Here is a 14,538-nt window from a genome sequence, read left to right on the forward strand (position 1 = left end):
CGATCCCCAGTCTCTTCTTCTCATGAACATACAGAATAAGTGGTTTCTCCAGATTAGGCAAGGCCAGTGCAGGTGCTTTTAGAAGAGCTTGCTTGATGTTGTCATAGGCCCTTGTATGTTCCTGCTTCCAGTAGAAAGGGGCATCTTCACCTCCCTTTGTGATTTCATAAAGCGGTTTGGCCATTTCAGCAGAATCCAGCAACTCCAAGGAATTCTCTGACTTTTTCTTCTGATGGTTGGTACAGGGATATTGCAGACAGCCTACTTTCTTTCAACTCCTAGTTGTACCTTACCTTGTGAGATATGAAATCCCAGGTATTTGACAGCTTCTTGGCAGATCTGGGACTTCTTCCTTGATACTTTATATCTTGCTTCATAGAGATGATGAAGCACTGTCTTAGTGTTCTGCAGACTTCGCTAAGAGGTAGATTCAGTTATGAGGAGGTCATCCACATACTATAACAATACATTGCCTGGCTGAGAATTCTTCTTAGGTCAATAGCAAGAGCTTCTCCGAAGAGTGTGGGCGAGTTCTTGAGCCCTTGGGGCAAACGGTACTTTTCTTCAGTTCTTGGGTCTTCCCATTGGAAGGCAAAGATAAGCTGACTGTCCTTTGTCAGCCTGATGGTGAATAAAGCATCTTTCAAATTCAGCACAGTAAAGTGAGTAGCTTCTCCAGGTATCAGTCCAACCAGTGTGTACGGCCGGCTAGGCACTGTTTGATGCAAAGTAACCACAGCTTGAATCACTGATTTGAGATCCTGGACTGGGAGATACTTTGTTCTTCTAGGTTTCTTACAGGCCAGAGAGGGGAGTTCCAGGGTAATTGGCATCTCTCAGAATACAATACTTCAGAAACGTTTCCAGATGCAGTGTGATGCCCTGGCAGGCCACAGATGGTAGTATTGCTTGATGGACACTGGTTGTGCCCCTGGCTTCAGCTGCACTGAGACTGGAGGTATATTCTTGTTATGTATTCAGGTGTGGAACCACTGTGTCATCCCTCTAGCCAGGAAAACCACTCGGTGAAACTGACAGCTGACCCAGAGACCAGATACTCACTCCTCAGCGTGTAGCTTGGTATGAGGTGAAAACTAGGACTAAGCTAACCCTGCACTGCTGAGAAATATGAAATCCCTGCCTAACATAGAGCAGGGTCATCGTCCTGACAAGAACGGCCCTGAGCTGGAACCTGGGCGCTGACTAACCCTGTCTCAACCCTAACATCAGAACAGGTCATACCAAGCAGGAACAGAGATCGAGGGTGAGAGTAGGTAACAAAGAACCTGGACGGTACATAAGTTGCAAATAGCTACGGCAAACTGAAGATCAGTAGCATCAGAGATCACTGTAGAAGCAGTTGCTAGAAGCTGTCATACAATTCTGAGCTAGTCCTGGTGGATCATCTTCCGCCCATACTTCACTCCTAGCAGCTTCATTACTAGGTCCAGGGTGGGACTTGAGTGATCTGGCTCATGAAGACAGCAAACAATCTCCATTCCTCCTCCTGAGGCACTGTGAGTGGTGAGAGGATGTGGGTGGGAGTTGGAACATTTTTTTCAAGTTGTCTTTGCATCTGTCCTTCTAGTTCAAAGGACACTTGGGCCTATAGTTTTCTCATCATATCCTGTTCCAATTTTGATATTGGACAGTCTGGTGGATACAGGAATTGATAAGTGACTTCTTTAGGTTATAACTGAATATTCAGCTTCGGTATCAACCATAAAGTTCACAAAAAGACCCCATACATTTACTCTGACCATAGCTTCCTGGGGGCCCAGCAGATAGGAACCTGGTCATCCTCATTCATTATCTTCATACAGCAGAACAATAGGAGAAAAACAAGATGGAGGTTGTGAAGGCAGACCTGAGTGGCTTTGCCATGTGCTCATCTCTGGTAGCAGCCATTTTGGGCCAGGCCCCTTTCTCCTTCTCTTCCTGTATGAGCAGAGGAAGTAAGGGGGCAGTGTCCACTCCAGTGACCATGCTTCCTGCACCTTCTGCATTGGTCTCCAGCAAGGGGGTGGTGTTGGGGCCCACGCTTCTATACATATGAAACAGGTGGGTTGTTTTGTGCGTTATACGAGGGTTGGGCTGTCTTGACTGGATTGCTGCAGGCCATCTTTTTCATTTTTTTTTTTAACAGTCCTTTGTCACTATTAGCATTCCAGTTCGGGTCGACATCAGAACACTATGCGTTTACTATATCATGTTGGATTATGCTCAGTCAAAAAACTCACCAAAACTTGACAATCCCCTTTCTCCAGATTTTTAATTAACCTTCCTATTTGCATAAACCTATAATAAAGTCAGTAATTCACTTCATTATAAGTTTTTTAAATCCAATAACGTAAACAGAGTACTGCTGCGAGAATTATTACATTAGAAGTTCAACACACATTCCTCCCCCTCACTTTTTTTCCACTGGACTGTCTAGCTGAAAGGGGAGGGGGGTGACGGGGAAAAGTGAAACTGCAGGGCTCACACTGTGTGGTATGATGAGAAATAGAGCATGCTGCGATCTATTTCTCGCATGTATCTACACGCAGTGTTTACACACTCATGCGACTGGATCAATGAAAGTCCACTCACTTACATTGAATCCATTCACAGAGTATCACACAGCCATGCATTCCACACACAATATGCATTGAAAAAACGCCCGTGGTCACGAGGCCTAAAGGTAACCAAGTGTTTACAACATATGGTAAACACCGTAAAAATTACTGACATAAAATATGGTGAAAAATGTTTAGTTTTTTTTTTTAACTCCAGCAAAGAAATTTAATAAAAGTTATTCAATACACTATATCGACCCAAAATTGGTTTCTATAAAAACTAAATCTCTTTCTCCACCGGTACTCGATTTCCCCCTCACCGGTCTCTGTTTATAGCTGCAGTCTCATCATGGTTTACAGGATGTCACAGAAGCTGTAGCCAATAACAGAGTTCAGCGATCGATTGCTGAGATTGGAGCCTGGGGGCCGAGCACCGATGCTGGAGCCTGGGGGCCGAGCACCGATGCTGGAGCCTGGGGGCCGAGCACCGATGCTGGAGCCTGGGGGCCGAGCACCGATGCTGGAGCCTGGCGGCCGAGCACCGATGCTGGAGCCTGGCGGCCGAGCACCGATGCTGGAGCCTGGCGGCCGAGCACCGATGCTGGAGCCTGGCGGCCGAGCACCGATGCTGGAGCAAGAGGTGGCTGAGCACCGCTACTGGAGTCTGGGGGAATGGGACGAGCACCGCTGCTGGAGTCCGGGAGAGTGGGTGGGTATAAGAAGACCAAATTTAGGTGTAGAGGTATACCTGGATATGGGGCCCCAGAAATGCTGAGGGGCAAGGAACACGGACAATGAGTTGATTATTTTGCTATTAGCGTCATTCTGTATAAACTATGCACAGGTACGAGACCGTTTCAAGGAGTTGCCATTAAAGCTTCAGCCAAAAGGAATCTCACATGGACCAGGTCCAATCACATAGAGCACCATATCCTAAAACTATCCCATTAGAGTCCTTACCTCATTCACGGTCTGGCCGCCTTCCACACGCTAAGCTGTGTCTATTTTGTGATGGAATTGGCCAATGGAGGGAACCTTGATCATTTTATATTTAATAACTTTGCTCTTGATACCACCACAATAAAATTCATCACAGCAGAAGTGATCTGCGGCACAGAGTTCTTGCATAAGAAAGGCATTATACATCGGGACCTGAAGACAGAGAATATTTTTCTGACTGCAGACGGCCATGTAAGAATAACAGACTTTGGCATCGCTGTAGTACTGGGTGGATATAAGAAGTCCAAATACAGGTGTAGAGGTACACCTGCATACGCAGCTCCAGCAATGGTGAAGGAGAAGGAACAACGACGTGGGGTAGATTATTTTGCTATTGGCGTCATTTTCTATAAACTATGCACAGGTATGAGACCTTTTCCTGGATATCGTATCAGCAATGACAAAGCAAAGCTGCTGATATTGGAAGCAGATCGTTCACTCATTACAGCATCGCTGTAGTACTGGGTGGGTATAAGAAGTCCAAATACAGGTGTAGAGGTACACCTGCATACGCAGCTCCAGCAATGGTGAAGGAGAAGGAACAACGACGTGGGGTAGATTATTTTGCTATTGGCGTCATTTTCTATAAACTAGTCACAGGTATGAGACCTTTTCCTGGATATCGTATCAACAATGACAAAGCAAAGCTGCTGATATTGGAAGCAGCTCCTTCACCCATCGGACATAACAAACAGTACGCCCTAAGGCTGAACCTGGTGTGTTACAGTTAGAACATCCTAAAGGAACTCAGGAAAACGTCACCTCTGTGTGATCTAGACCTAGATTTGCAGAAGCAATAGAAGAGTAAGCCAAGGCCTGAAGAGTGGAATCACCAATATCTACTCCTTTCTATTCACTGCTTGATAATTACATCTTTTATGCATTAATAATAAATATACAAAAGATCTATAGAGAATTTGTCTTCATTATTCCACCATACAATATGAGATGTTTGCTTGGAATCGGTACCAGAGAGAGTCAAAATATAAGGGAGGGAGGTGACGGGTATAGCATCTTATATAGCATGATGAGTTAAATGCCCTTTATGGGGAGCAGGAAGCGATACGTGGTCGGGAATCAAAGCATGGGATTGGATGGTCCAAGTATGGTCTTTTTGCATCTGGTTCTGCGTGAATTGTTGTCGTCATGGATGTCCGACATCCCATGTTTTCAGATAAAGAGCCAGCGCCATCTTTCTGAGTTCGATGGAGGGGGTAGGGGCGGGAATGAGCAATGTGTCGTCAAATGACGCCTGAGGATTATGTGCGGGTAAGAAGTGTGCCCTGAGGTTATGAGCGTGTGTTTCTATCAAGCTGCATATTCTAATAACAGTTAGCAGCTCGCTTGGCATCAGCATCTGCCTCTCTTTTTCCCTGTGCAACAAGTTAGTCTCCCTTCTGTTTTTCTTTGCAGTGAATGACCCACACCTCTTCTTACAGTTCTGTAATGAAAGAAGCATGCTTCACTTCTTGACCCGCTGAAGGGATTGGACTCTTTTCTTTTTTTAGGGCCCCATGAACATGGATGGAGCGTGAGGAAAGCATACTTTGACTCAGTGAAGATATTGACTTTAACCCCAGCTGCCAGCCGTAGTGCTCTGATAAGTAAAATAAGTTCTGGCTTTTGAGTGGAAGTTCCTTTGGGCAGCAGTTCTGCTTTTGTAGTAGTCTGTAGGGTGACCACTGAATATTCAACATAGCATATGCCTTCATCAATGAAGCTGCTACCAGCTGTGTACTATTCAACAACATCAGGAGCTTCAAGCAGTGTGTCCCGTAGATCAGGATGGCTGTTGAAGACTTCATCCATCACCTCCCAGCAGTTATAGTCAGGGGTTTCAGTTCTGGTGGGCTGAAGTTGCTTGATTTAGAGAGCTTCAGTCTTGGGATTTCACATAGGAAGCCTTGGTACTTGATCATTGGAGCATTTGTCAGCCAGTGGCGTCCATCAGAGTTAGAACAGAAGGTGGCACTCGTACTGTAACATCTTGACCCAGGGTTAGCTTGTCAGCTTCTCTATCCAAGGCCACTGCTGCTACGAGTCTTCTCATGCAGAGAGGTCATCTCATGGCTGCATTATCAAGTTGCTTGGACAGATAGGCAGCAGGTTCATGCCATGATCTCATCATCTGGTGAGAACGCCGATCCCCAGTCTCTTCTTCTCATGAACATACAGAATAAGTGGTTTCTCCAGATTAGGCAAGGCCAGTGCAGGTGCTTTTAGAAGAGCTTGCTTGATGTTGTCATAGGCCCTTGTATGTTCCTGCTTCCAGTAGAAAGGGGCATCTTCACCTCCCTTTGTGATTTCATAAAGCGGTTTGGCCATTTCAGCAGAATCCAGCAACTCCAAGGAATTCTCTGACTTTTTCTTCTGATGGTTGGTACAGGGATATTGCAGACAGCCTACTTTCTTTCAACTCCTAGTTGTACCTTACCTTGTGAGATATGAAATCCCAGGTATTTGACAGCTTCTTGGCAGATCTGGGACTTCTTCCTTGATACTTTATATCTTGCTTCATAGAGATGATGAAGCACTGTCTTAGTGTTCTGCAGACTTCGCTAAGAGGTAGATTCAGTTATGAGGAGGTCATCCACATACTATAACAATACATTGCCTGGCTGAGAATTCTTCTTAGGTCAATAGCAAGAGCTTCTCCGAAGAGTGTGGGCGAGTTCTTGAGCCCTTGGGGCAAACGGTACTTTTCTTCAGTTCTTGGGTCTTCCCATTGGAAGGCAAAGATAAGCTAACTGTCCTTTGTCAGCCTGATGGTGAATAAAGCATCTTTCAAATTCAGCACAGTAAAGTGAGTAGCTTCTCCAGGTATCAGTCCAACCAGTGTGTACGGCCGGCTAGACACTGTTTGATGCAAAGTAACCACAGCTTGAATCACTGATTTGAGATCCTGGACTGGGAGATACTTTGTTCTTCTAGGTTTCTTACAGGCCAGAGAGGGGAGTTCCAGGGTAATTGGCATCTCTCAGAATACAATACTTCAGAAACGTTTCCAGATGCAGTGTGATGCCCTGGCAGGCCACAGATGGTAGTATTGCTTGATGGACACTGGTTGTGCCCCTGGCTTCAGCTGCACTGAGACTGGAGGTATATTCTTGTTATGTATTCAGGTGTGGAACCACTGTGTCATCCCTCTAGCCAGGAAAACCACTCGGTGAAACTGACAGCTGACCCAGAGACCAGATACTCACTCCTCAGCGTGTAGCTTGGTATGAGGTGAAAACTAGGACTAAGCTAACCCTGCACTGCTGAGGAATATGAAATCCCTGCCTAACATAGAGCAGGGTCATCGTCCTGACAAGAACGGCCCTGAGCTGGAACCTGGGCGCTGACTAACCCTGTCTCAACCCTAACATCAGAACAGGTCATACCAAGCAGGAACAGAGATCGAGGGTGAGAGTAGGTAACAAAGAACCTGGACGGTACATAAGTTGCAAATAGCTACGGCAAACTGGAGATCAGTAGCATCAGAGATCACTGTAGAAGCAGTTGCTAGAAGCTGTCATACAATTCTGAGCTAGTCCTGGTGGATCATCTTCCGCCCATACTTCACTCCTAGCAGCTTCATTACTAGGTCCAGGGTGGGACTTGAGTGATCTGGCTCATGAAGACAGCAAACAATCTCCATTCCTCCTCCTGAGGCACTGTGAGTGGTGAGAGGATGTGGGTGGGAGTTGGAACATTTTTTTCAAGTTGTCTTTGCATCTGTCCTTCTAGTTCAAAGGACACTTGGGCCTATAGTTTTCTCATCATATCCTGTTCCAATTTTGATATTGGACAGTCCGGTGGATACAGGAATTGATAAGTGACTTCTTTAGGTTATAACTGAATATTCAGCTTCGGTATCAACCATAAAGTTCACAAAAAGACCCCATACATTTACTCTGACCATAGCTTCCTGGGGGCCCAGCAGATAGGAACCTGGTCATCCTCATTCATTATCTTCATACAGCAGAACAATAGGAGAAAAACAAGATGGAGGTTGTGAAGGCAGACCTGAGTGGCTTTGCCATGTGCTCATCTCTGGTAGCAGCCATTTTGGGCCAGGCCCCTTTCTCCTTCTCTTCCTGTATGAGCAGAGGAAGTAAGGGGGCAGTGTCCACTCCAGTGACCATGCTTCCTGCACCTTCTGCATTGGTCTCCAGCAAGGGGGTGGTGTTGGGGCCCACGCTTCTATACATATGAAACAGGTGGGTTGTTTTGTGCGTTATACGAGGGTTGGGCTGTCTTGACTGGATTGCTGCAGGCCATCTTTTTCATTTTTTTTTTTAACAGTCCTTTGTCACTATTAGCATTCCAGTTCGGGTCGACATCAGAACACTATGCGTTTACTATATCATGTTGGATTATGCTCAGTCAAAAAACTCACCAAAACTTGACAATCCCCTTTCTCCAGATTTTTAATTAACCTTCCTATTTGCATAAAGCTATAATAAAGTCAGTAATTCACTTCATTATAAGTTTTTTAAATCCAATAACGTAAAGAGAGTACTGCTGCGAGAATTATTACATTAGAAGTTCAACACACATTCCTCCCCCTCACTTTTTTTCCACTGGACTGTCTAACTGAAAGGGGAGGGGGGTGACGGGGAAAAGTGAAACTGCAGGGCTCACACTGTGTGGTATGATGAGAAATAGAGCATGCTGCGATCTATTTCTCGCATGTATCTACACGCAGTGTTTACACACTCATGCGACTGGATCAATGAAAGTCCATTCACTTACATTGAATCCATTCACAGAGTATCACACAGCCATGCATTCCACACACAATATGCATTGAAAAAACGCCCGTGGTCACGAGGCCTAAAGGTAACCAAGTGTTTACAACATATGGTAAACACCGTAAAAATTACTGACATAAAATATGGTGAAAAATGTTTTTTGTTTTTTTTTAACTCCAGCAAAGAAATTTAATAAAAGTTATTCAATACACTATATCGACCCAAAATTGGTTTCTATAAAAACTAAATCTCTTTCTCCACCGGTACTCGATTTCCCCCTCACCGGTCTCTGTTTATAGCTGCAGTCTCATCATGGTTTACAGGATGTCACAGAAGCTGTAGCCAATAACAGAGTTCAGCGATCGATTGCTGAGATTGGAGCCTGGGGGCCGAGCACCGATGCTGGAGCCTGGGGGCCGAGCACCGATGCTGGAGCCTGGGGGCCGAGCACCGATGCTGGAGCCTGGGGGCCGAGCACCGATGCTGGAGCCTGGGGGCCGAGCACCGATGCTGGAGCCTGGGGGCCGAGCACCGATGCTGGAGCCTGGCGGCCGAGCACCGATGCTGGAGCCTGGCGGCCGAGCACCGATGCTGGAGCCTGGCGGCCGAGCACCGATGCTGGAGCCTGGCGGCCGAGCACCGATGCTGGAGCCTGGCGGCCGAGCACCGATGCTGGAGCAAGAGGTGGCTGAGCACCACTACTGGAGCAAGAGGTGGCTGAGCACCGCTACTGGAGTCTGGGGGAATGGGACGAGCACCGCTGCTGGAGTCCGGGAGAGTGGGTGGGTATAAGAAGACCAAATTTAGGTGTAGAGGTATACCTGGATATGGGGCCCCAGAAATGCTGAGGGGCAAGGAACACGGACAATGAGTTGATTATTTTGCTATTAGCGTCATTCTGTATAAACTATGCACAGGTACGAGACCGTTTCAAGGAGTTGCCATTAAAGCTTCAGCCAAAAGGAATCTCACATGGACCAGGTCCAATCACATAGAGCACCATATCCTAAAACTATCCCATTAGAGTCCTTACCTCATTCACGGCCTGGCCGCCTTCCACACGCTAAGCTGTGTCTATTTTGTGATGGAATTGGCCAATGGAGGGAACCTTGATCATTTTATATTTAATAACTTTGCTCTTGATACCACCACAATAAAATTCACCACAGCAGAAGTGATCTGCGGCACAGAGTTCCTGCATAAGAAAGGCAATATACATCGGGACCTGAAGACAGAGAATATTTTTCTGACTGCAGACGGCCATGTAAGAATAACAGACTTTGGCATCGCTGTAGTACTGGGTGGATATAAGAAATCCAAATACAGGTGTAGAGCTACACCTGCATACGCAGCTCCAGCAATGGTGAAGGAGAAGGAACAACGACGTGGGGTAGATTATTTTGCTATTGGCGTCATTTTCTATAAACTAGTCACAGGTATGAGACCTTTTCCTGGATATCGTATCAACAATGACAAAGCAAAGCTGCTGATATAGGAAGCAGCTCCTTCACCCATCGGACATAACAAACAGTACGCCCTAAGGCTGAACCTGGTGTGTTACAGTTAGAACATCCTAAAGGAACTCAGGAAAACGTCACCTCTGTGTGATCTAGACCTAGATTTCCAGAAGCAACAGAAGAGTAAGCCAAGGCCTGAAGAGTGGAATCACCAATATCTACTCCTTTCTATTCACTGCTTGATAATTACATCTTTTATGCATTAATAATAAATATACAAAAGATCTATAGAGAATTTGTCTTCATTATTCCACCATACAATATGAGATGTTTGCTTGGAATCGGTACCAGAGAGAGTCAAAATATAAGGGAGGGAGGTGACGGGTATACACTGACACCTGCCAATAAATGCAAACAAGGGGCTGGCAAACCAACATAATTCTCTGTCATGAAGTTGTCACAATTACCATTTCAGTTCTGAAATTATTAGTCATACTATGTGTGGCCATCCTTACAGATCCCCGCCATGTTATAATTAACACCATGCCTTCCAATAGATAGTTTAATTTAATGCTGCTTAGAAATGTAGAATGGTAGAGTTGGGAGGAACCTCCGGGGTCATCGGGTCCAACCCCTTGCTCAACGCAGGATTCACTAAAACATTCCAGACAGATGCCTGTCCAGCCTTTGTTTGAAGACTTTTTCTAATATCTAATCTGTGTCTGCTCCCTTTCAGTTTCACCCCATTGCTTCTAGTCTTTCCTTGTGCAAATGAGACTAGGGCTGATCCCTCTGCACTATAGCAGCCCATCAGATATTTGTAGATAGCTATTAAGTCTCCTCTCAGCCTTCTTTTTTTGTAAGTTAAACATTCCCAGATCCTTTGACCGTTCCTCATAGGACATGGTTTACAGACCGCTTACTATCCTGATAGCTCTTCTCTGAATTTGCTCCAGTTTGCTAAATTGGGGTGCCCAGAACTGGGCACAGTACTCCAGATGAGGTCTGAGCAAAGAGTAGTAAAGGGGGATAGTTACCTCATGTGATCTAGACTCTATGCTTCTCTTAACACATCCCAGAATTGTGTTTGCTTTTTGCTGCTGCATCACACTATTGACTCAAGTTCAGTCTGTGATCTATTAGTATACCCAAGTCTTTTTCACATGTGTGCTGCTTAGCCCAATTCCTCTCGTTCTGTATATGCTTCTTTAATTTTTCTTGCCAAATGTAGAACTTTGCATTTCGTCCTGTTAAGCCTGGTTTTGACACGATGATTTTCGCTCAAAAGATGTCTTTTGAGCGATAATGGTTGTGTTCATTTACAGGGCAAGGTGATCGCTCAAACGTTGAGCAATCACTTTGCGGTCCGAGTGGGGTATGCAGAAGACAAGCAGGGGCGCTTGTCTTCTGCATCCAGCTGGTATCTGGTATACAGTGACTGGTTAACGAAAACTGCACGATGTCAGTGCAGATAGACAACGATTTTTGCTCAAATATGGCTTTGAGCGATTTTTGGGGGAAGGAATCGTTGTGTTTTAATCAGCCTTTAAATACCATTCTATTGCTTGCAGCCCTCTGTTCAAGTTTGTCAAGATCTTTTTGAATCCTCTCTCACTGCTCTAGTCTTAGCTGTGTCTCCTAGCTTTGTGTCATTGGCAAATTTGATCAGCTTCCTATCAATTCCCTCCTCCAGATCATTTATAAAAATGTTGAACAAAACTGGGTACTCCACTTGAGACATTTTTCCACTGGGATTATAAGACCACTCTTTGAGTACGATCACTCAGCCAGTTGTGAATCCACCTAACAGTTGCCTTTTCAATCCCTTGTCTATTTTTTCAATAAAGATGGTATCAGATACTTTGTCAAATGCTTTACTAAAGTCAAAACATACTATATCTAACGCACTTCCCTGATCAAGCCAGTTGGAGATTCTGTTATAGAAGGAAATTAGATTAGTCTGGCATGACTTGTTTGTTATAAACCCATGCTCGCTCTGGTTTATTACTCCATTCTCATCCAAGTACTTCCATACACGCATTCACGGGGGCAGAAATAGTCCAGTAGTAGTGTATAAAGGCCTTAACTAATTAAAACTAAATTTTATTAAGACTTTGAAAACTAGGGCTGTATGACAGACACACAATGAAAGGCACGATATTTGGAAACCAGCGTGCCTAAACAGACAAACACAAAACCAGTGGCATATAAACCCACCTTCTAAATGCAGGTGTATATATATAATCAAAGGGTAATAAAAAGACTCATAATCCCCTCATATAATGCAAGGAGGATGAGGGCAAGAAATGTTGCTAGCTTCTTAATGCTTGTGCTCAACAACATTCACAGGAGCCACAACGAACAGATTTTAGAGTGGAGACACCCATTAATGTACCGCTCTCCACCATGCTTCACTGCTGCCTGCAGACACATTATTGTACCGCTCTTCACATGCATCACTGCTGCCTGCAGACACTCATTATTGTAGCGCTCTTCACTATGCATCACTGCTGCCTGCAGACACTCATTATTGTACCGCTCTTTACCATGCTTCACTGCTGCCTGCAGATACTCATTATTGTACCGCTCTTCACCATGCTTCACTGCTGCCTGCAGACACTCATTGTACCGCTCTTCACCATGCATCACTGCTGCCTGCAGACACTCATTATTGTACCGCTCTTCACCATGCTTCACTGCTGCCTGCAGATACTCCTTATTGTCCCGCTCTTCACCATGCTTCACTGCTGCCTGCAGACACACATTATTGTACCGCTCTCCGCCATGCTTCACTGCTGCCTGCAGACTCATTATTGTACCGCTCTCCGCCATGCTTCACTGCTGCCTGCAGACACTCATTATTGTACCGCTCTCCACCATGCTTCACTGCTGCCTGCAGACACCCATTATTGTACCCCCCCCCCTTTTTGTAGTTTTTCTTTTTTTATGTTGTACAAGAAATGAAATAAGTTTACAAAAACTTGCTTTCTGCCGCCATCTCCTGACACCCAAAGCTTTTTTTATTTTTGTCAATCATATTGCATGATGCCCTTTTTTTGTGCGGTAGCTTGCAGTTTTTATTATTAACTAGAGATGAGTGAGCACCCAAATGCTCGGGTCCGCGTTATTTGAGTCGAGCTTTTCGTAAAATCCGAGAGCTCTACTCGAGTAACGAACCTCATTGACTATAATGGGAGACTCAAGCATTATGTGGGACGCTGAGTCCCGAGTTTTTTTTAAATCTTTTCTTGGTTCGTGTTTCTTCTACTCTCTCTCCCCTCCCTTCCCCGTCCTGCCAGACCAAAAATGTTCGAATGACGCGTGCTGCCGCAGGGAGGGGCCCAAACAGGCATGTCACAGCGGGGAGGAGCCAAAAGCTGGGGCGAGGAGCCAAAAGCTATTTGATGCTCGTTCGAGTAACGAGCACCATCGAGTACGCTAATACTTGAACGAGCATCAAGCTTGACAGAGTATGTTCACTCAACTCTATTATTAACATTTTGGGATAGACAGGACTTTTTGATCACTTTTTATTCAATTTGTATCTTGGATACGGGGTGAACAAAGAAGTCCAATTCTAGCAATGTGTATATTTTCTTTCTGACGGCATTCACCATAGTTGATGACATCACGATGGCAGTTTACAGGGTGACATCACAATGGCAGGCAGCCATTATATTTTAATGTGTTATTTTGTTTCCTATAAACAGATGTTTTATCTAAGGAGGAAAGTCACATCATAAACACCAATGAAGAGAGAGAAAACTTCTAGATCTCTAGAACTGGAGACACCACTACAAAACCGCCAAGATCACTCAGAGCGACAGCAGTGAATCTAAATCTGATTACTGTTCTCTAGAACTGGAGACACCAGAGGAGCTATACAGAACTGCCAAGATCACTCAGAGCGACAGTAGAGACTCTAAATCTGATTACTGTGCTCTATAACTGGAGACACCAGAGGAGCTCCACACACCTATCAAACCCTTCCAGAGCGAAAGTAGCCATGATGAAACACCCACCACAAGTGATATCTGTTTGGAGGAACCCCATCCGAAAGGAATGCGTTGCTATTAAAGCTTCAGCCAAAGGGAATCTCACATGGACCAGGTTCAATTACATAGAGCGCCATATCCTAAAACTATCCCATGAGAGTCCGTACCTTATTCATGGTCTTTCCACCTTCCACAAGCTAAACTGCCTATTTTGGGATGGAATCGGCCAATGGAGAAAACCATGATCATTTTATATTTAATAACTTTGCTCTTGATACCACCACAATAAAATTCATCACAGCAGAAGTGATCTGCGGCACAGAGTTCTTGCATAAGAAAGGCATTATACATCGGGACCTGAAGACAGAGAATATTTTTCTGACTGCAGACGGCCATGTAAGAATAACAGACTTTGGCATCGCTGTAGTACTGGGTGGGTATAAGAAGTCCAAATACAGGTGTAGAGCTACACCTGCATACGCAGCTCCAGCAATGGTGAAGGAGAAGGAACAACGACGTGGGGTAGATTATTTTGCTATTGGCGTCATTTTCTATAAACTATGCACAGGTATGAGACCTTTTCCTGGATATCGTATCAACAATGACAAAGCAAAGCTGCTGATATTGGAAGCAGCTCCTTCACCCATCGGACATAACAAACAGTACGCCCTAAGGCTGAACCTGGTGTGTTACAGTTAGAACATCCTAAAGGAACTCAGGAAAACGTCACCTCTGTGTGATCTAGACCTAGATTTCCAGAAGCAACAGAAGAGTAAGCCAAGGCCTGAAGAGT

The sequence above is a fragment of the Eleutherodactylus coqui genome, chromosome 13 (genome assembly GCF_035609145.1).
Source record: "Eleutherodactylus coqui strain aEleCoq1 chromosome 13, aEleCoq1.hap1, whole genome shotgun sequence".
Classification (NCBI taxonomy): Eukaryota; Metazoa; Chordata; class Amphibia; order Anura; family Eleutherodactylidae; genus Eleutherodactylus; species Eleutherodactylus coqui.